The sequence below is a fragment of the Populus euphratica genome, unplaced genomic scaffold, assembly GCF_000495115.2.
Source record: "Populus euphratica unplaced genomic scaffold, PopEup_1.0 scaffold218.1, whole genome shotgun sequence".
Taxonomy (NCBI): domain Eukaryota; kingdom Viridiplantae; phylum Streptophyta; class Magnoliopsida; order Malpighiales; family Salicaceae; genus Populus; species Populus euphratica.
Window position 1 is genome coordinate 228158 of NW_011500100.1, and position 19219 is coordinate 247376.

Consider the following 19219-nt stretch of genomic DNA (forward strand, 5'->3'; position numbering starts at 1 on the left):
AAATTATTTAATGTGAAATGTGAAAAGTATACCAAGAACACAGAAAGCATGCAAGTCCAACAAACGCAGCAGTTGTTCAGAGAAAAAACGATACCTGATTTTCGATCTAGTTAACTGATGAGCTTCCAGAGATTAATTTGAATAAATTCTCCCTTATTTCCAATTACATTTGTGTAATTTCATTGCAGAATTTTTAATTTAAGAAATCCTATTTCACTACTGATTCGGTACTTGGAAGAACAAAATCTTCATAGAAACATAGAAACATCAAATTCTGCACCTCTCTTCTTTCAGGATCTGCCAACCTTGACCTTCCTTTTTCCTTGGGTAAGAAACAAAGAAATTGAATCTCAGATATTGTTAATGAAAATGAACACAAACTGATATCTGAAGAATGTAGAAGAAAATTAGCACATCATTTTTCATAGATTACAGACTACATGTCTACATAATATAATTGAATCATCATCCATATGGTCAAGAAATAATCCATAATAAAATCCATCCAGAAAGCTTGCATCACTGTTACCCAGAAACATCGCACCTTGTTAAGCTTTTCTCAAATGATAAACGGCAGGAGCAATATACGAGTGTATTTTTGAAGTCATAACAGGGATAAAAACTGACACCTTGTGATGTTTTGAATTAAAAGAAATAGGAAAAGACAGCAAAGTTGGATATAAATAAATGAGAGGTAGTATGATAATTGAATAAATATAATAAATATAAATTAAAAAAAAAGAAAAAAAAAAAGAGGGATCTGAAATTTTAGTGTGAGGGACGGCAGGAGAGAAGAGAGAAAGAAAAAGAAGAGAAAAAAAGAGGGCAAGATAAAGAAGCAAACAGAAGTTAAAATAAAATAAGTTAAAAGGGTAAGATTTATATTTTGATACGTATAATGTATGTTTTTTGAGCTTTTAATTTTTGTTTTGATAAATGTTAAGATTTTAAAAATTATGTTTTGGGTTGATTAATGAATTAATTTGAATATTATAGGTTGATTGTTGTGGATAATAAATTAATTAGTTAATTTTGAAATATTGTAAATACATATGATAATTTTGAATTATAATTTTGTTTGAATGGTAAATTTATATTAGAAATCATGAGAAAACAGTAAGTAATCTGTGTAAATTTTGGGTTTGAGGTTGAAGATGATAAAAATTCAGTTTAGTCCCTCAATTTATGAAAATTATAGTTTAGTTCCTAAACTTTGAAAAAATTACAGATTGATACCTAAAGCATATTCCAAGATTCTAAACAGAATAAAATATGAATTATGGGCAGAATTACAGTTTAGTTATGAATTTTTAACACTTTCAATTTGGTCCTCCAATTTGATAAAAATGAACATTTGACCCTAAAAATTTGGTAAAATTCCAGAATGGTCCCTAGAGTATAATGAGATATTCTGGACAGAATTGAGGATTAATTATGGTCAGAATTTCAGTATAGTCATGGATTTATGACAATTTTAGTTTGGTCCTCCAATTTGAAAAAGTTACAATTTGACCCTTAAAAATATGATAAATTTCAGATTGGTCCCTAGATGTAATATTAGCCTTTTCAGATTGGTTTGATAAATAATTGAGTATTATTTAGTGAATTATTATCAAGTTTGATTATTTGTTTTATTATGGATTATATTTCGAGAAAACTATTTAATTTTGGGTTTTTAGAAAAATAAATAGTTCAGTCTAAAAACATATACAATTATGGAATATACCCTTAGATAAGTGTATTAAATTGATTATATATTCTTTTGAGTCATTTTTGAATATGTTTTATTTGTATTTAGATAATCCTGATATTTTATCTGCGGGATATCGGTAGGATTTCCTTCAGTATTTGTTTTGTAGTGTTGTTTGCTTTCAAGTCAGGTGAGTGAATAATCTTTCATATGTATGAGAAATATTATAAATATTTAATTTGTTAATAAGAATTGGATCATACTTCTTGATAATATACATACTGATTATTATCCTTGTTATGATAAAGTATGATCAATTGTTGAATCTGAATTTTTGATATGAATCAATATATATTTTGAATTGACTTCTGAATTGATAGCTTCTCATTTGATTGATGTCATGAGTTGAGTCTTGAGATATGAATATATCTGTTTGATTATAATTATAAACCTATGATATGCAAGTCAGAATACCCATGTTAACAACATAGTGTTAGTCTTTGTGCACATTGTATCTGAACCCTAGTTAGTCAGGGGAGTCACCAACATGTGTGAATTGATCATTCCATAGTACGGAACCTCATACTTATTGCATTTTAATTTTTTTGACAAGCTTTACCTTTTGATTTTTTGTCATGATCTATTTGAGAAACCTTGCTATGTTATAAGAATCTAAAGCTATTATTGTTGTATTACCTCGTATTTGTATATTGAATGTTATCTACTCATTAAGTTGTTGAACTCACCTTTTCATTATTTATCTTTTCAGGCTTATAGCTTGTTAGCAGTTCATTTTTGTTGACCCTTCCAAATCTGCTTTTTAGTTGTAATTTGTACCTTTCTTTTATATCTAGTTTGTGCTTTGAAATTATGAATTTATATGAACTCTTGTATTAAAATAATTAAAATATTATAAATTTAATTTTTTTTATTAATACTATGTTGAACTCTAATTGAGTTGTTTAAAAAATAAGTTTGCATGTAAGTTTGGGTTCGTGTAAGTATAAAACTTTGAAGGAAAATCTTGTCTATAAACCAATTATTAATAACCAATCGTGAATCTGAGATTCGGATCGTGACACACCACTGCTCGTTGGAAGTTGCCCGCAATTAGTTGCTGGATTCATGAAAATGTAACGCATTAATATAATATTGTCTCTGTCACTCTTCAATATTATGTCCACTACACTGAAACTAGTACTGTGGGCAGAACGAACTGTCACCATTTGAATTGCTGAAGGCTTGGAGTTTATAGCTTGTTGCATGATTGAGCAGGTAAAATATCCATTGAATGCCAACTGAAGATAGCCTACCGCGCTTGTAACAGTGTTAGTGTAACTTCATTTGCTGACTGAGATTGGTGCTTGTTTGATGAAGTATCCTTTTCAGGTGGATTACTTCCCATAAAAAAACCAGGCTGTTTAGGCTGAGGCAATGGATTTTCACTGCCAAGCATTAGAACAACAGATGACATGTTTGGCCTATCTTCTGGTCGTTGTTGCACGCATAGTAGAGCCACATGAATGCATCTTAAAGCTTCCGGAGGTGTGCATGAATCAGCAAAGCATTCATCAATTAGTTCCAAAGGAATCCCATTAAACCAAAGCATCCATGCGTGGAAAGAATCATGGCAACAGGTCAGTAGGCTGATTTTACCCCAAGGTGCATATGACTATCGCTACTGCTAACATTTCAGGACTACTACAAATACATTCCAGAGGAAGGCCAAAAAACTTGTAAAATTAATGCAATATGTCAATTAATCAGATACCTGAGAGGAACCAAACCAATACATATCACCAGTCTATTTGTTTCTAAATACTTACATGCCCAAGAAGGTTTTGGTTGTAGTCTGGGTGACAAAATCCTCTATTTTTCTTTCCACTCACTATCTCTAGGACGAGGACACCGAAGCTGAAGACGTCAGATTTGACAGAGAAGTGTCCATCCAATGCATATTCAGGAGACATATAACCACTGCAAATATATATTATACCATGAAAGGAATTTCTCCAAATACACAAATGAAAATCAACTAAGGAAGTACAGGACACTTACTATGTTCCAACTACCCTCTTTGTATTGGCCTCAGTTTGATCTCCACCAAACATTCTTGCGAGACCAAAGTCTGAAATTTTTGGGTTTAACTCATTATCCATCAAAATGTTGCTGGCTTTGATATCTCTATGAATGCTTCTGAGTCTAGAGTCTTGGTGAAGATAAAGAAGCCCTCGAGCTATTCCATCAATGATGTGAGTACGCTTACTCCAATCTAGGAATTTTCTTCTTGTTGGGTCTGGCCAATTTGTCATACATATTAGTCTGATAACTAGATGAAACCGAAAGAAAATAATAAGAAGGTGATACAACTAAAATGTGTTGATCAGGAAACTGGACAGGTTCATACCAAAAATAAAGGAGTCTAAGCTTCTATTAGGCATGTATTCACAAATCAACATTTTTTCATCTTCATGAATGCAACAACCGAGCAGCTTTACGAGATTGCGGTGCTGGAGTTTAGCAATTAATAGAACTTCATTTTTGAACTCATTCAATCCTTGGCCAGAACTCTTCGAAAGTCTTTTCATCGCTATTTCCTGTCCTTCTATCAATTCACCCTAGATCAACGTCATTCCCGCTATTTCCTGTCCTATCAATTCACCCTAGATCAACGTCATTCACATAGCTTTGTTAGTTTTTCCATTAGAAGATAGCTTGATTGCACATGTTGAGTGGTTTTAGCTGACCTTGTATACAGCTCCAAAACCACCTTCTCCCAGCTTCCTGCTGCTAGAAAAGTTATCTGTGGCGTGCTCAATTGTGGTTAAATCAAACATTGGCAACTCCATGTCTTCTTCCTTCCTATATTCGAAATTGCTATTCTTTCTGTGCTTTGTTCTTCGGATACAGAAGACAATTCCTAATATTAGAATGCTTGGGCCGAGAATGACAGCGCCACCAATTACTCCTGCGTGGGTCTTCTTTCTTTTCTTTTCCCCGGTTACTACTGAAATCTAAGACTATTAGTTGGTTGGAATTTTGCCCTGTTCAATGCAGTAACTTAAACAGAATTTGAATGATCTTTGAGTTCTATTTTTGAGAATAAAAAAAAAAAGGGAAATCATATCAACTAAGTTCAGATAGCGAACATGGTGCTGTTTTTTTTTTCCATAGTCGATGAACCAGATTTGAAGAGAAATAATGGTTAAATTTCTATCAATGTTGGTGCTATGTCCTTACGATTAATAATTAGTTGCCAACTGAAGCCATACCTGATTGTGAAGCGGCTAGCCGTATAAAAATATCCTGCCCACCCTTAGCTAATCTTCTTGTGTCAATCAGGTCACCAAACCATCGCAAGCAGCCAGTTCCACCTTCTCTGATATCTAAATTTGCATATGCAAAACGAACCATCGCAAGCAGCCAGTTCCACCTCCTCTGATATCTAAATTTGCATATGCAAAACAAGAGCAGTTCTGAATACACAACCCCTCACATTCCACCAGACTAAAGCTATCGTCATACCAGGAAGAGGATGTGTCTGGCAGTTTAACACCTGTATAGATCTGAAAGCCATCCTTATCGGTGCAATCAAGTGGAGTTCTTCGGATACAACCACCCGTCCAATTTTGTGAATTCCACTCACTTGGAGACTTGGGAATGAATCCATCCAAACAATCACATACAGGCGAGCTATTGCTATCGCAGCGAGCATTTGCACCACACAAGGCATAATTTTCACACTGATCTACCACAGCTGTAGCAAAAACATACCAATCATTTGTTTGATGACTCCATGTGAAGAGCTGCACGAGGCCTGAAGGATTCACCGTAAGCCTGGAGAAAACTGAACTGTTTTGGAGCTCAAACTTGAAATAAACCTCATTCCGATTAAATACAAACTCAAATGTATAAATTGGATCAGGCTTGAGCTCAGGAAACCCTGTAAAATACTGGCCATTCCATGACCCGGTACATTATTCTAGTTTCCTTCCTCAGAATTAGCTGTGGATAACCCTGAACATCTATGCCTAAAGTAAATTGACCTGGAGCAGGATTTTCTTTGCCTTTCCAAGATGACAAAAACCTGTTAAGACCAGTAACTAAGTTACTTCTTAGTTTCATTCCAGGCAACAAGGTGTCACAAGGATAATCAAAACTTTGCCACAGAAAATTATCTGTTTTATTATCATTTCCATCTCTCACGACTAGATTTCCAGAGTCCAAGAGCTGTGCAACTGGATTCTGTGCTGTTGTTGATGTATTTGATGACCAAACAATATTGTTTGTGCCATTGAGAAGGACAAGAATCCCTTGGCTAGTGACGTTTAGAGTACCAAATTTATTGGAAATTGGAATTCCTCTGTTGGCCACCCACACAACTATCCGAGGAGACTTCTTGTACCATAAGCCCAAGTAGCGATTCGTTGAACCTGCAGGGGTAAAAAATCCAAGTTCAAAGCTTCCACCTGTTGAAACTAGAGTCTCACCATCTCTTAGGGATTGCGTTGTGTTCATAGCGTCTAGTGCAGAGGAGATTTTTAAGATGAAGAAGAAAAGCGAGTACACGAAAATTACTTCAACAACTCCCATTGAACTTCGAGCTTCCATTCCGAGAGGGGAAAAAAACGGAAATCAGTTCTTTAGTTTTTTGCTGACAAAATGTGCAAAGATTTTTAGAACAGAGGAGAATAAAAAAAGAAGATGTATTATTAACAAAAAAATAAAAAATGTCAAACAATAGACTAATTCGCTGATTATGATGAAGATTCTGCTCGTTTCTTATTTGACCAGGCTTCATTGAGGAGCGATGTTTGAGTTCAAATGCAGAGTTTAAAGTCAAGCAAGAAATTGTTGAATAAAAAATAGTCGACGTCAAAATAGTTGACTTGTCAACGAAATAATAGCGAAATAACAAGATCGGAAAATAAATACGAAGACTAGTCTAATATAGGAAAATGAACAGTAAGCTTGGACAGTTCAGAAGGCATCTGCTTCAGGGAGGTGCCCTAATTGCCATGTTTTCATTGCCTGATATATATTAGCTCCATTGCTCTTTTGGGGAATTGTGAAATTGTTCGAAAGCAAGAACGGATGCCTGTAATACAGTAGTTGATAGCATGATATTTTATAGCCTGCATCTTCCTAGCGGAAAATCCTAATGTGGGAGAGGCCTGTAACTCTTGATGTTGTGCACGACTCAATTAAAAATCTTCGTTGATTCTCTCCCGCCAACTTTGTGTATTGGAATTCGATTTGGATGGACACCATAACTGTAGCAAATTGTCAATATAATATTTTTATTAATATTTTTTCTCAATTACCGTCAACCACCCTCTCCTTTAACAACCACCATCAACCACTTCCAACCACCATTCAACCACCATCAACTACCCTCAACCACCTCCAACCAAGTTGTCAAAGCTCTCCTATAAATAGAGATAAAGAGAGAGTAATGTAATAAGTGTAGTAAAAGTGTGGTGAGAGCAAAAGGGTGAAAGTGTGGTGAGTGCAACTGTGAGAATGAGAAAATACAGATTTGAGAGAAACACCGAGTGTAAGAGTGAAACACCGGGTTAAGTGGGATTGTACTGGGTTGAGTTGAGTGTTTGTATCATTCCTCCAATAATATACAATCTGCTGCCTCCGTGGACATACCCGATTTTGAGGAACCACGTAAATCTATTTGTGTTTTATTTGTGTTTGTTTTTGGTTCAGTATGTGCAACAATAACTTCAATCTTTTGACCAGAGTTTACCCACATCAACCACTGCTTCACACAGATCGCACAACAACAATTTGAATAAATGGTAAATTTTGTGATTAATTCGGGAGTGGAAATAAATGAAAATGAAGATCATGTGAACCAGAGGAAATATCCAGGTCAGGAGACATTGTCATTTATGAAAGTCTCAGCATGGACCGACCTGGATTTTTTTTAGCACAGCTTTTCCTATCTGACGCCTGATGCTTGACAAAAGTCCTTTGTGTTTCGGCTGGAAAACTATTAACGAAGGCCGTCTTGGACTTATCCTTTGTGTTTGGGCTGTAAAAATTACGCTTAAGCCTGCTAAAGAGAATGTCTATTGTTGACTACAGCCCAATATTATTTTGAGCTTTCATAGTTTAGCTTTAATTGAAGCCTAGGACCACTACAGGATTAGCAATAACAAGTTCACTATAAGAATCAATGTTTTCGAAAATCTGTGTCTCCAGATTTGTCCTCGTTGCGAAAATCATAAAAGTAAATGAATCTAAGTGCAATGTTTGTTGAGTTTGGCTTAAATTTTTGAGATGATTTATATAAGAATGATAATTGTATGTTGTGGTGTCCTAAGAAAATGAAATGTGTTTATGAAAATGACTTTCTTAGTTGAAGTTGGATTTGAAGTATTTTTCTTAATGAAATTGTTTTTTTTAATGATCGATTATGTTGTTAGTATAAATAAAATGTATAGTGGCTAGCTTATATACGCCTCCACTATTAATAATGTTCAGTGGCATGAATGCTTGTCGTGGTAGGTTTCTGAAAGGGTTACCTTCTTGTGTAGGTAACCTGAGATTATGAATGAAGATTTTTTTTTTTATATATCACCAGGTTTTTTATAGTGATTGATTAGCGCCTTCTATTTTGTGTTATTGCTTGGGTTTTGCATAATATTGTTTTTGTTTTTTTAGTGGTAAGCATGAGAATGTCAAGTGCTAAAGTTGCACGACATGCAATTTCTCTTCTCCAAGAAGAAATTTCAAGGCTAGTGTAGAAATATACTTAATCACCATGCAAGGAAAGAGGGGAGTCAACCATAACATTTCCATAAATACAACGGAAAAGCAATTCCTAGCAAGAAAAAAAACAATTAAAGGTCATAAAAACCATGAAAACTAGATAAAATCATTGAAAACTATCACAACCCGAATTCTATATTCATAACTAGCAACACAGTAGGGATATTGTAAAGACACTTCATCTATACTAAGCCTCAAAAATATATATCATAAAATAAATTATATAAAAATTTTATAGCTTTTATAGTCTTTTAAAATATTATATTATTCAAAATTAGTAAAATCAAACAATACTTCAAAACTCTTTATCATCAAATAGAAAAGAAAAAAATAATCTATAATACTTATTACATTGTCAAAATCCAAACTTAATTAAAATAATATAATAATGGAATGTTTAAAACATTAAAGCAAAAACTTAAAGCAAAAACTTAAAGCAAAACCTCATGCAATAAGGAAGGTATATTAACTAAAACTAAAAAAGAAAGGACACTCAATAAAATTCTCCAACGAACAAAAACTAATAACCTATAATAATATTAAAAAAATAGAGTGAGTTCAACTAACTTAGAAAGGAATAACATTTAGCATATATCTTAAATATTAATAGTTTGCAAGCAATATATTTTAATGAAAATATACATACTAAGCATATTAACATAAAATAATAGAAAACATGTCAGAAATTAAATGACAAGTAAAGGTGACTAGATATACCCGAAGATGACTATTATAGAAGAATCACTCGTAACAGGTTGGAATATCTCTCACCAACTAAATATACAAAATATATATACATATAGACTAATTACTCTCTGTTACCATATAGTAACCGACAATTGGCAAGTATATTAATATCAAAACATAATAGATATTAGCATAACTATCAAAGTAATATATATCATATTGAATAAAATATAATTCAACAAAATGCAAGTGCAGATTCAATAATGGATAAGTACTTAGAAAATAAAGCAACATATATAAATAATTAAAAAATTAACTAGTTGTACACATCATATATATATATATATATTACATGCATATTAAAGATTATCCCACTTAACTGGAAAACAAAAGCAAGAAACAATAGATGCAGAATCAAAGACTACTGAAAATTATTAGAAGGAAAGTTGATAAAACCTATAACAAATATGAAAAACACTCAAAAATTACTTGAAACAAACTAGCATAAAAGATGAAAACTATAAGCTTGAAGATTAAAATGTAACTATAAAATTGAATTGATTCACTTAATTGATCTCGAATATAATTTAAACTAATAGAACCTAATAAACCCAATAAAACTCTATTACTAGGTTAACTGGTTGACCACTATCACAGGTCAATCAATTTGCCAGTTCAACTCAATGTTAAAACTTGGTTCCAAATTATACTAGACTATGACATGTCATTGGATGTACCATTTTGCATAGTTTAATATCACCGCTCATAGTAAAATCATATATTATCATGGTTTTACACAAGCGTATTTGGTCAAGAAAATTAAGGTTATGGCCTCGGTTACAAGAAAATCCCCCGTTTATATATATAGGTCTAAACATATTTTAATGAGTTAGTTGATAATATATAAATATTTTTAAATTCAATTTAATATAAAAAATTTATTTATATTATTTGAATACAATATAATATATAAATATTTCTATATTAATATGATATGTACACATATTTATAACATCTATAATTTTGTCATTTATATTAATGATAATGCACAATTTTCTTTAATGAAAACAAAGAAAATCTTATAAGGTGTTTTGGAATATGGTAGCAATTATCTTTTAAAGAGCTTTTCGCTAAAAAATATATTAAAATAATATATTTTTTTATTTAAAAAAATTATTTTTAATATCAGCACATCAAAACAATCTAAAAAATAAAAAATATTAATTTAAAGTAAAAAATTAAAAAAATAATATTTTTAAAAATATTTTTAAAACATAAACACAATCAAAATCTAACAATATTAATAAAAAATAGGACAATATTTGAATCTCATTCCAAACAATGCCATTTCTCTCCATTTGGTTCTTGAACCAAATGGTGTCATGCAACATTCATTGTAAGGGTTGAGGCCCAAACAATAACCCAAGCACAATGTTTGGGCCTCAACCCAAATATTGACCCATCCAGCTTGGCTTGATTGGACGTTTTCTTACTCACCTTTTGCAATGTCCAATATGCACATACAAGGAGTTAAAACGAGGTGATGCACACACCCATAACTTTTCTATACTTCCAGATTCTCTGCAAGTAGAAACTCTTATGCAGGTTGTGTAACGACCCACTTTCATGTACATTTAAATTACTTTTATATAATTTGCTACTAAAAAAAAATGAGTTATTTTTTTTAATATAATTCTCAATTTAAATTTCCATTTAAATTTTAATAGTTTTTCTTATATTAGGAGGGCCCAAATAATTAACATATAATTTATTTATATTTTAAATATTTCATATCTTATGACCACTCACGATGCAATTATTTTAGATTTTCATTTTATAAATATCATCATCATTGTAATCATAATATTTATATTATATTTTAAACAATAAATATCATTTTTTTTTCTTATCATAATCAAATATAAATTACTTAATCATATAAATTACTTAATCATGAAGTGGAAATATAACAGTAACCAAAATGAAAAAGACTTGATACGTAATAAATATTTACTGCTTCTTATATTATAATCCTTCAAACAGTAGCATAAGTTATTCAAATTACAAATAGTAACATTATGCAATAATGCAACATTATAATTACATGCCAAAAGAGGAAGTCTATACATGCACAAAAGTTTCCCTAACATTCATAGTTCACATGGATGGAGAAACGAGTCTATCGGGTATGGGAAGTTCCTGTAGTTAATGAAAAGTAATACAATAAAATATATTATATTAAAATAGTCATGAATATTTCAATAAAAAGATTTTTTCTATGATAATAAATTTAGCGTAGTTCATCAATCTCTCTCTCTCTTTTTTGTTAGATTTCCATGATTTGTTAGGGACCACAAACGTTTTAATACTTCTATCTTTCAATAAGACGTGCCATTCTTAGACACCTATCTCTTATCAAAATTCCTTAATCACCTTGAGCAACCAAATCAATTTCCATAATTCCAGCATTTCATCTTTAAAAGCCAATTTCATTTATGATTCAATAATAATTTCTAGGCATTTAATCTATTGCTATACATCCAGCATCCCATTCCCGGAAGTCAATTTCATTTTGTGACTCATCGATCATTTCTAGCAATTTAATTGATTGCTATATATCCGGCGTTCCATTCTCAAAAATCAATTTTATTTTATGATTTAACGATCACTTCTAACAATTTAATCAATTACTATACATATGATATTTTATTTTTGAAAACCAATTTCATTTCGTGATTTTATCAATCACTATTAATGACTTTATTGGTTGCTAGTTATAAACTTGGCATTCCATTCCTGAAAGCCGGTCTCATTCTATTATTCAAAAATCACTTCATTCTAATATTAAATTCATATCAAAAATTTCATCTTTATAACAATTAATACAATAGACATCTAAGTAAATTTATTATCGGATTTACAAAGCTTAATAATAGACATCTAAGTAGTGTTGTCACCTACCTAGAGTATGATGTGATGTTCTGGCATGGGTACGTTGGAGTGCCTGTACCATAATGAGAATAAAGTTTGTTATTTTGAATTGAACCGCAAATCTTAATTGACATATTCTTTCATCAAAAAATTTAAAATATATTAGTTCATTCATGTGTTTCTCGTTCAAAATCGCATGACCATTTCTTTTGAAATATCCATGGTTAAAGATTCCTCCCAAATGGTTGTCATTCATTCATCAATGTGCTTTAACGACTAAACGCCGTTTTGTCGTTGCAATTAAAACTTAACTTTTTTAATTGGGAATTTTCTCACGCATTAACATATCCCTTTTTGATTATTAAGGAAAGCGAGGTTAGATTATCCATTAACACAACTAATTTTTCTCATTCTCTACACTCTCACAAATCTGTCTTTTAGGTGGCAGCCTGATCCTTTTATTGATTTTTATGCACAACTGGAGTTTTAATGGTTCAACTTATGCAAAGTTTGCTTCAAATGAGAGTTAACATCCCCAGTACTAATGTCACGAAGAGGTATACTCAAAATTCCATTCCCATCTATTTCTAATTTCAGCTTCAATTTAGTCATTATAAGCTGCCACACACAATACAGTAAGACCTATCTTCTGTTTTTTATTCGTAACTTGAGTTTCAGGAACTCGAATCAGGTAAGACCAATTTCTAATGAACTTTAACACCCATATGCACAAACTTTAAAGAATAAACTTGGGATCATTTAATTAATTAAACACACATATAAAATATATAAAATATATGTGGTTAAGCAACTTGTCAACTTCACAAAATTATTAATTTCTATTAATCACTCAAAAAAATAAAAAGAAAAAAAAAAACTCTTTTCAACTTAATTTTATATTCAAGTTTTTTCTTTCTTAGTTTTTCTCTATTTATCTCAGTTTTTTGGTGTGTTTATTTATAGATGAGAAATAGGACATAAATCATTTAATGATTTATGTTACCAGTTAAACTTCTATTATATACTAAATAAGAAATTAAATATTTCTACTTGTATATAATAGAAATGAAACAATATTTATCTCCGCTAATAAAATTTCGTGCTCCACTGGTCTGAAATTCACTCACAAGTTAAACAATAATTTCAGTTTTGAAATGCATAGCTTAACTCTTCATTAGTACATCGCCCACATTTGAAGTTCCATGACTCCAAATGACCCAAATGTTGTTGCAATGGACAGTTAACATACCTACACTTAATCACATGTAGAAAAATATCTCAAATTCTTTGGGTTTCTATTCTCAAACTCAGCTGCAACTTGAACGTCAGAGCTGTCCAGCTGCAGTTCAATGTCTCCCTTCATCAATAATTAATTAAGCAAAGAAAGCCTTCCTCCACTCTTTTCTTCCATTTGGCCGAACCAAAGCGCCTCTCTCCCATCCCAATATCTTCTTCAATCTTGCATGATAATGTCATTTTATTAAACAACTAATCTTCTAAGCGTAGAATTTATGAGTTTTTCCTCTTTCCCCCTAATTTTTGCTTAAGAACCTTAATAGACAAAATCGAAAAATTAAGGTTTTTACTTACAATTTCAGTTAGGAAGTGTTTAGAACACTTTAGTTTTTGCTCTTTGGCCTCCAAAATCCTTCTTCACGTCCTCTTCTTCTTTTCTTTCCTTCTCTTCCCGTTTTCTTCTATCTCTTCAACCAATATCCCTTTTCTTCTCTTGATAACACCTTAATTACTCCTTGCATATTTCCACTCTCATCTCTCTTTGTTTTTCACACTTTAGGGAGGGTAAATGGTTGCATGCAAGGCTGGTTGGTTTTCTAAGAGGAAGGAAAAAGATAGGGAAATGTTTTTCCCTTCCAACCGTTGGCCTCCCTTGAGAGAGGGAGGCTTCTCTCTCTCTCTCTCTCTTTAAAGTATTTTGACCGGGGTTTTACAGGCTGGGTGCTATATTTTTAGTCAATGATCATGTGTGGACGCACACAATTTTCTACGCAAATTCATGTGCCTTTTTTCCCTCATCAATTACTATTTCTCATCAATGTTTCACTGAAATTTACCAATATTTTCACCATTCAACCATGAAATCACTCATCAATTACTATGTCTCATCAATGTTTCACTGAGATTTACCAATATTTTCACCAATCAACCATGAAATTACCCATATCATGAAGCGACTTGACATGATCAAGATATATAAATACTTTAAATAACTGATAAACAAGAAAGTTCTTATACTCAACATTATGTCTTCAATAATTCACTCTACATGTATTTTTTTTCATACATTTAATGATTCAAGCATTGAAGATTCAATGCATTGGAGAGTTCCTTGTCCCACGAAGAGCTTGTTTTCCAGGCGAACCTCCACTACCATTCAAGCCCAACAACCGGGCTCAACTACATTTCAATCCCAGGCTCAAGATTATAGCTCCTGAAAAGCTTAATTAATTTATGTGTGAAGTTTTTTCTTGACTTCATCGATTAATATTTTATATCTTGAATAATGAATAGTATTCAAATAATTGATACTAATATAGATACTCAAAAATCAAAAATCGATAAATAATATATGAATATCTGAATTTTTTACAAGTTAAATAATAAATAAAATATAAAGATAGTAAAACTCCATCCATGTGAGTGTCCATTTATATCCCTAAGGTTGAACTTTAGATCGCATGATGTAATAAGCCTCATTGTTGTTGACCATAATTTCATTTTTCGAAATAGGATCCTTTGTTATTTCCATTTTAGGACTAACAAGTGGCTTGCTAATCTATTAAAGTGAAATAATTGCACACATAATTTCAAGATTTGGGGCCAGATTGCTATTTCCTTTTGTGGGAGCATCCTTCAAATATTATTTATTAGTCTCATCAGTTTATTTGAACCTGGCTACTTGCTAGAACTTAATCTTTGACAGCATGTACAAATGTTTTCTTTGGTTACACAAAATGTATAGATGTTGCAATGTGATATTAGTGTCCCTCCTCAAAAAGTTCTCAACTCTCATGTTCCAACCTTCCTTTTGTAACCAAAATATATAAGTTCACTGCCACAAAGAATGCTAGTCGCATACTAGAAATAATAGTCAATAAAACGTATTACTCAAGAACTTTCAACCTTTTTTTTTTTTATTCATCTTGGAAACTGAAATTGAAAATATATAGATCTTCAGCCCAGATCCGTGCATTACATTTGTTGGCTCGAAGCAAACCAGTACAGGTGTTGTGCAGTCCAGAGATGTGAATCCTCAAGCATTCAGTATATCTGTATTCGCACTAATACTTGCAGAGGACTAGTAGACAGGTAAAAGTAATACATCAACATAATTATAGCAGAAAATATTTAATTTCTGTTATATGCCTTGGATTTGGCTATATATATATATATATATATATATGCTCTTCCTTTTAACCATCAGAGCCAATCTTCTACCGCGCATCTAGCTCTGAAATAGTTTGGTCATTTATAGATGATGATTCATGATTTACTGCTGAAGAGTCCACTGCGGGCATATTCCTTTCCGTGAAAAAACCAGGTTGCTTTGGGTCGGGCAAGGAATTCTCACTACCCAACATCAAAACCACAGATGACATATTTGGTCTGTCTTCCGGCTTCTGTTGCACACATAACAGACCCACATGAATGCATCTCAATACTTCAGATACAGAATAAGGGCGATCTGACATATTGTCAAGAAGCTCCAATGCCCTCTCTTCCGTCCACAGTTTCCATGCCTGGAAAACAAAAACTTGTTATGAGAAAAATTGTTAATAAATAGTTAAATAAACATGTTTAATTTTATCCTTACATGTCCAAGAAGATTATGGCAGTGATCCGGGTGGGAAAATCCTCTATTTTTTTTCCCACTTATTATCTCCAAGACTAAAACACCGAAGCTGAAGACGTCAGATTTCAATGAGAAACGCCCATCAACAGCGTACTCGGGGGACATGTAACCACTGTGGAAAAACATTATCAGAAAAAGTTTAAATGTGCGGAGATTATACATTGTAATAAAATAGGTGTAGAGTGTACTTACTATGTTCCAACCACTTTATTTGTGTCTGCTTCAATTTGATCTCCTCCAAACAGTCTAGCCATTCCGAAATCTGAAATTTTGGGGTTCATATCCTTATCTAATAATATGTTGCTGGCTTTGAGATCTCTATGGATAATCCTTAGTCTAGAGTCTTGATGAAGATAAAGCAGTCCTCTAGCAATGCCACCAATAATGAGGTTACGTCTCTGCCAGTCCAGGAATTTGTTTCTTGTTTGATCTAATCAATATATCATTATGTTATGTCATTCTGATGTATAAATGAAACATCATAGAACAAGCAATCTAAATGCAAGAAACTCTAACCAGTTCTTGGGTTACAAACCGAAAATAAAATAATCTAAGCTTTTGTTGGGCATGAATTCATAGATCAACATTACTTCATCTCCTTGAATGCAACAGCCAAGAAGTTTGACAAGATTTCTGTGCTGAAGTTTAGCTATCAAGATAACTTCATTCTTGAACTCTGTCAATCCTTGCCGAGAACTTTTTGAAAGTCTTTTCACTGCTATTTCTTGCCCATCAATCAATGTACCCTGGGAATCGTTATTTACTGAAGTTAGAATATCTCATAGTAGATGATCGCTCAGCTTAGAAGCAGGTTGTTATTTACCTTATATACCGTTGTTGCTTGAAAAGTTATCCGTTGCTTTCACTATGGTGGCCAAATGAAACGATGGTAACTCCATGTCTTCCTCTATTTCTGAATAGCCGAAGATTGATCAGTTGTCAGCAATGATAAACGAACAGCTTCTCCTTATCAAAGCTAATTGACTAACAACATGATCTATCAAATGCTTCATTTTGTTATCGATGACTAACATAAAATTCTACTATATTAGGAGTCTACCATGCATACTATATATATCAACAAGGTCCATGTTCTGGAATAAGAAGAATTGTCCAAAGTACACTACCTTGCTTTCTCTGCTTCTTTCTCCATATATAGAAGGTGAGTCCTACCATAAGCACTCCAGCAAGGACTGTGGAACCGAGTAGGATTCCTAAAAGCTTCTTCTTACCAGAATTTGTGTTTGACGTCGTCTGATCTGAAAACCCACAATAAACACAGAAAGGAGTTCTATTTTATTTGTAAATAGAATGAGGAAATGAGGACACGAAGTTTGGAAAACATTTAAGGAACACACAACTTCCTCATTCCAAAAAAAAAAAAAAAAAAACAGAGAGAAAGAGTGAAAAAAATACCCTGCTTGAGAATCATGGGAAGAATATTGATAAATACCTGTTTTCAAAGGTGGTGACATCTTTATGTAGAGGACTTGGCCCCCAGTACTAAACTCTCTCATATCAACCAATTCACCAAACCAGAGTATGCAGCCACTGCCTTCTCCTGTGATATTTGAATTTGCATATGCCGTGCAACTGCAGTTTTTTAGACACTTGTCCTTGCATTCTACTAGACTCATGCTTGTATCATACCAGGAAACGGATGTATCCGGCAACTTAAGCCCTGTAAAATTCTGAAAGATGTCATGTGTGCAATTCAATGTACTCCTTCTAGCACACCCTTTACTCCAATCTGTAAGAGATTTGGGTACAAATCCTTCCAAGCAAGTACAATTGTGGGATTGATCGACCATTTTGCAAATCGTATGTGCACCACATACTGAATAATTGTCACATAGATCTCTTGGTGCCCCATATATACTTGTCCAACCATTAGTTTGATCTGCACGTATAAAGCGTTCCACGAATCCTGATTGATTCACAATTAACCTCGTCAACCATACAACCGATTTCGGGATTTCATAACTATAATCTACATGAGTATTGTTCAAAATGAATTCAAACTTCAAGTACTGATCTGTGGGCAGTTCAGGAGTCCCGGTGAAACTTTTTCCATTCCATGAACCCAGCCTATAGTGCTTCAAAGTTCCATTCCTGACGACTAGCTGTGGAAACCCCTGACGATCTATCCCAAATGAAAATTGGCCTGGACCCGGATCGTCTGCGCTCTTCCAAGATATCAAGTATCTATCCACACCAGTTTGTGAACTCCATCCGATCATCATTCCTGGTAGAAACGTATCACAAGGATATTCAAAACTCTGCCATAAAATGAAGTTATTATCCTTCCCATCTTTCACAACTAGATTTCCTGAATTCAATAGCTGCAAAACTGGACTCTCAACATTTGTTGTTTTGTTGGATGACCAAATTTTTTCATTGTTTCCGTTGAGAAGAAGCAAAACTCCTTGCTGGGTGAAATTTAGAAATCCAGAACGATCCTTAAGCGGAATTTCTCTATTGGCAACCCAAATAACTTCTTTATGAGTTGACAATTCATTCTTGTACCATACTCCCAAAAATCGATTCCTTGAATTTCCTGGGCTAAAAAAACCCAGCTCAAAAGTTCCACCTGTTGAAACTAGAGTACTCTCGCCATCTTTAATGGATTCATTGGAAGTGATATTGTCTTGTGCAGCAAAGGCTAGTGATAAAAAGAGTAAGAAGATGCAAACCAAAAGCATTGTAATGCTAGCAAATTAATTAATAAGGTCTGTACGCATAGCGATCTCAATTATTATCAAGCTTGTAGAGTAGTGGAATTAGCCTTATATGGCATGAACAGCAGTACAAGTGGGGTTAGGGAGTAAAAGCTTAACAGCTCACTGAAGTCTTTTTTTATGTATGAATTAATTCATTGATCAATGGAGAAAAGAGTAGAAGTCTGTCATATTATTATTACCATTTCACTACTTTAAATAGGAACTCTAACTATTTGTTCTGCTTCAAGATTTAAGACAAGCATTTACTGAAATTTATTAAATATACTAGGATTGATACAGAGGATATGTTTTTAAGATCTCTCGAGAAAAGATTTATAAGATTTAGCGTCAGTTAATGTATAAACTAACTCTAACATAACTTTACCATTTGGGAAAAAAAAAAAAAAAACCCTTCAAATAGCTGTTGCACTAATGGCGACCTGCACTGCCGCGGGGTCATAAAAGTATTCAGTCAAGTTATGAAAATAAAATAATTTAATAAAAAAAATATAAAACTTATTTTAAAAAAGTAAT

The 19219-nt window shown here is 32.8% G+C and overlaps 2 pseudogenes; both read right to left on the reverse strand.

The window, feature by feature from the left end:
* Window positions 1–2779: 2779 nt before the first annotated feature.
* On the reverse strand, window positions 2780–6396 carry LOC105109443 (G-type lectin S-receptor-like serine/threonine-protein kinase At4g27290; annotated as a pseudogene).
* Window positions 6397–15216: 8820 nt separating this feature from the next.
* LOC105109442 (G-type lectin S-receptor-like serine/threonine-protein kinase At4g27290) lies at window positions 15217–18747 on the reverse strand (annotated as a pseudogene).
* Between the last annotated feature and the right edge of the window lie 472 nt (window positions 18748–19219).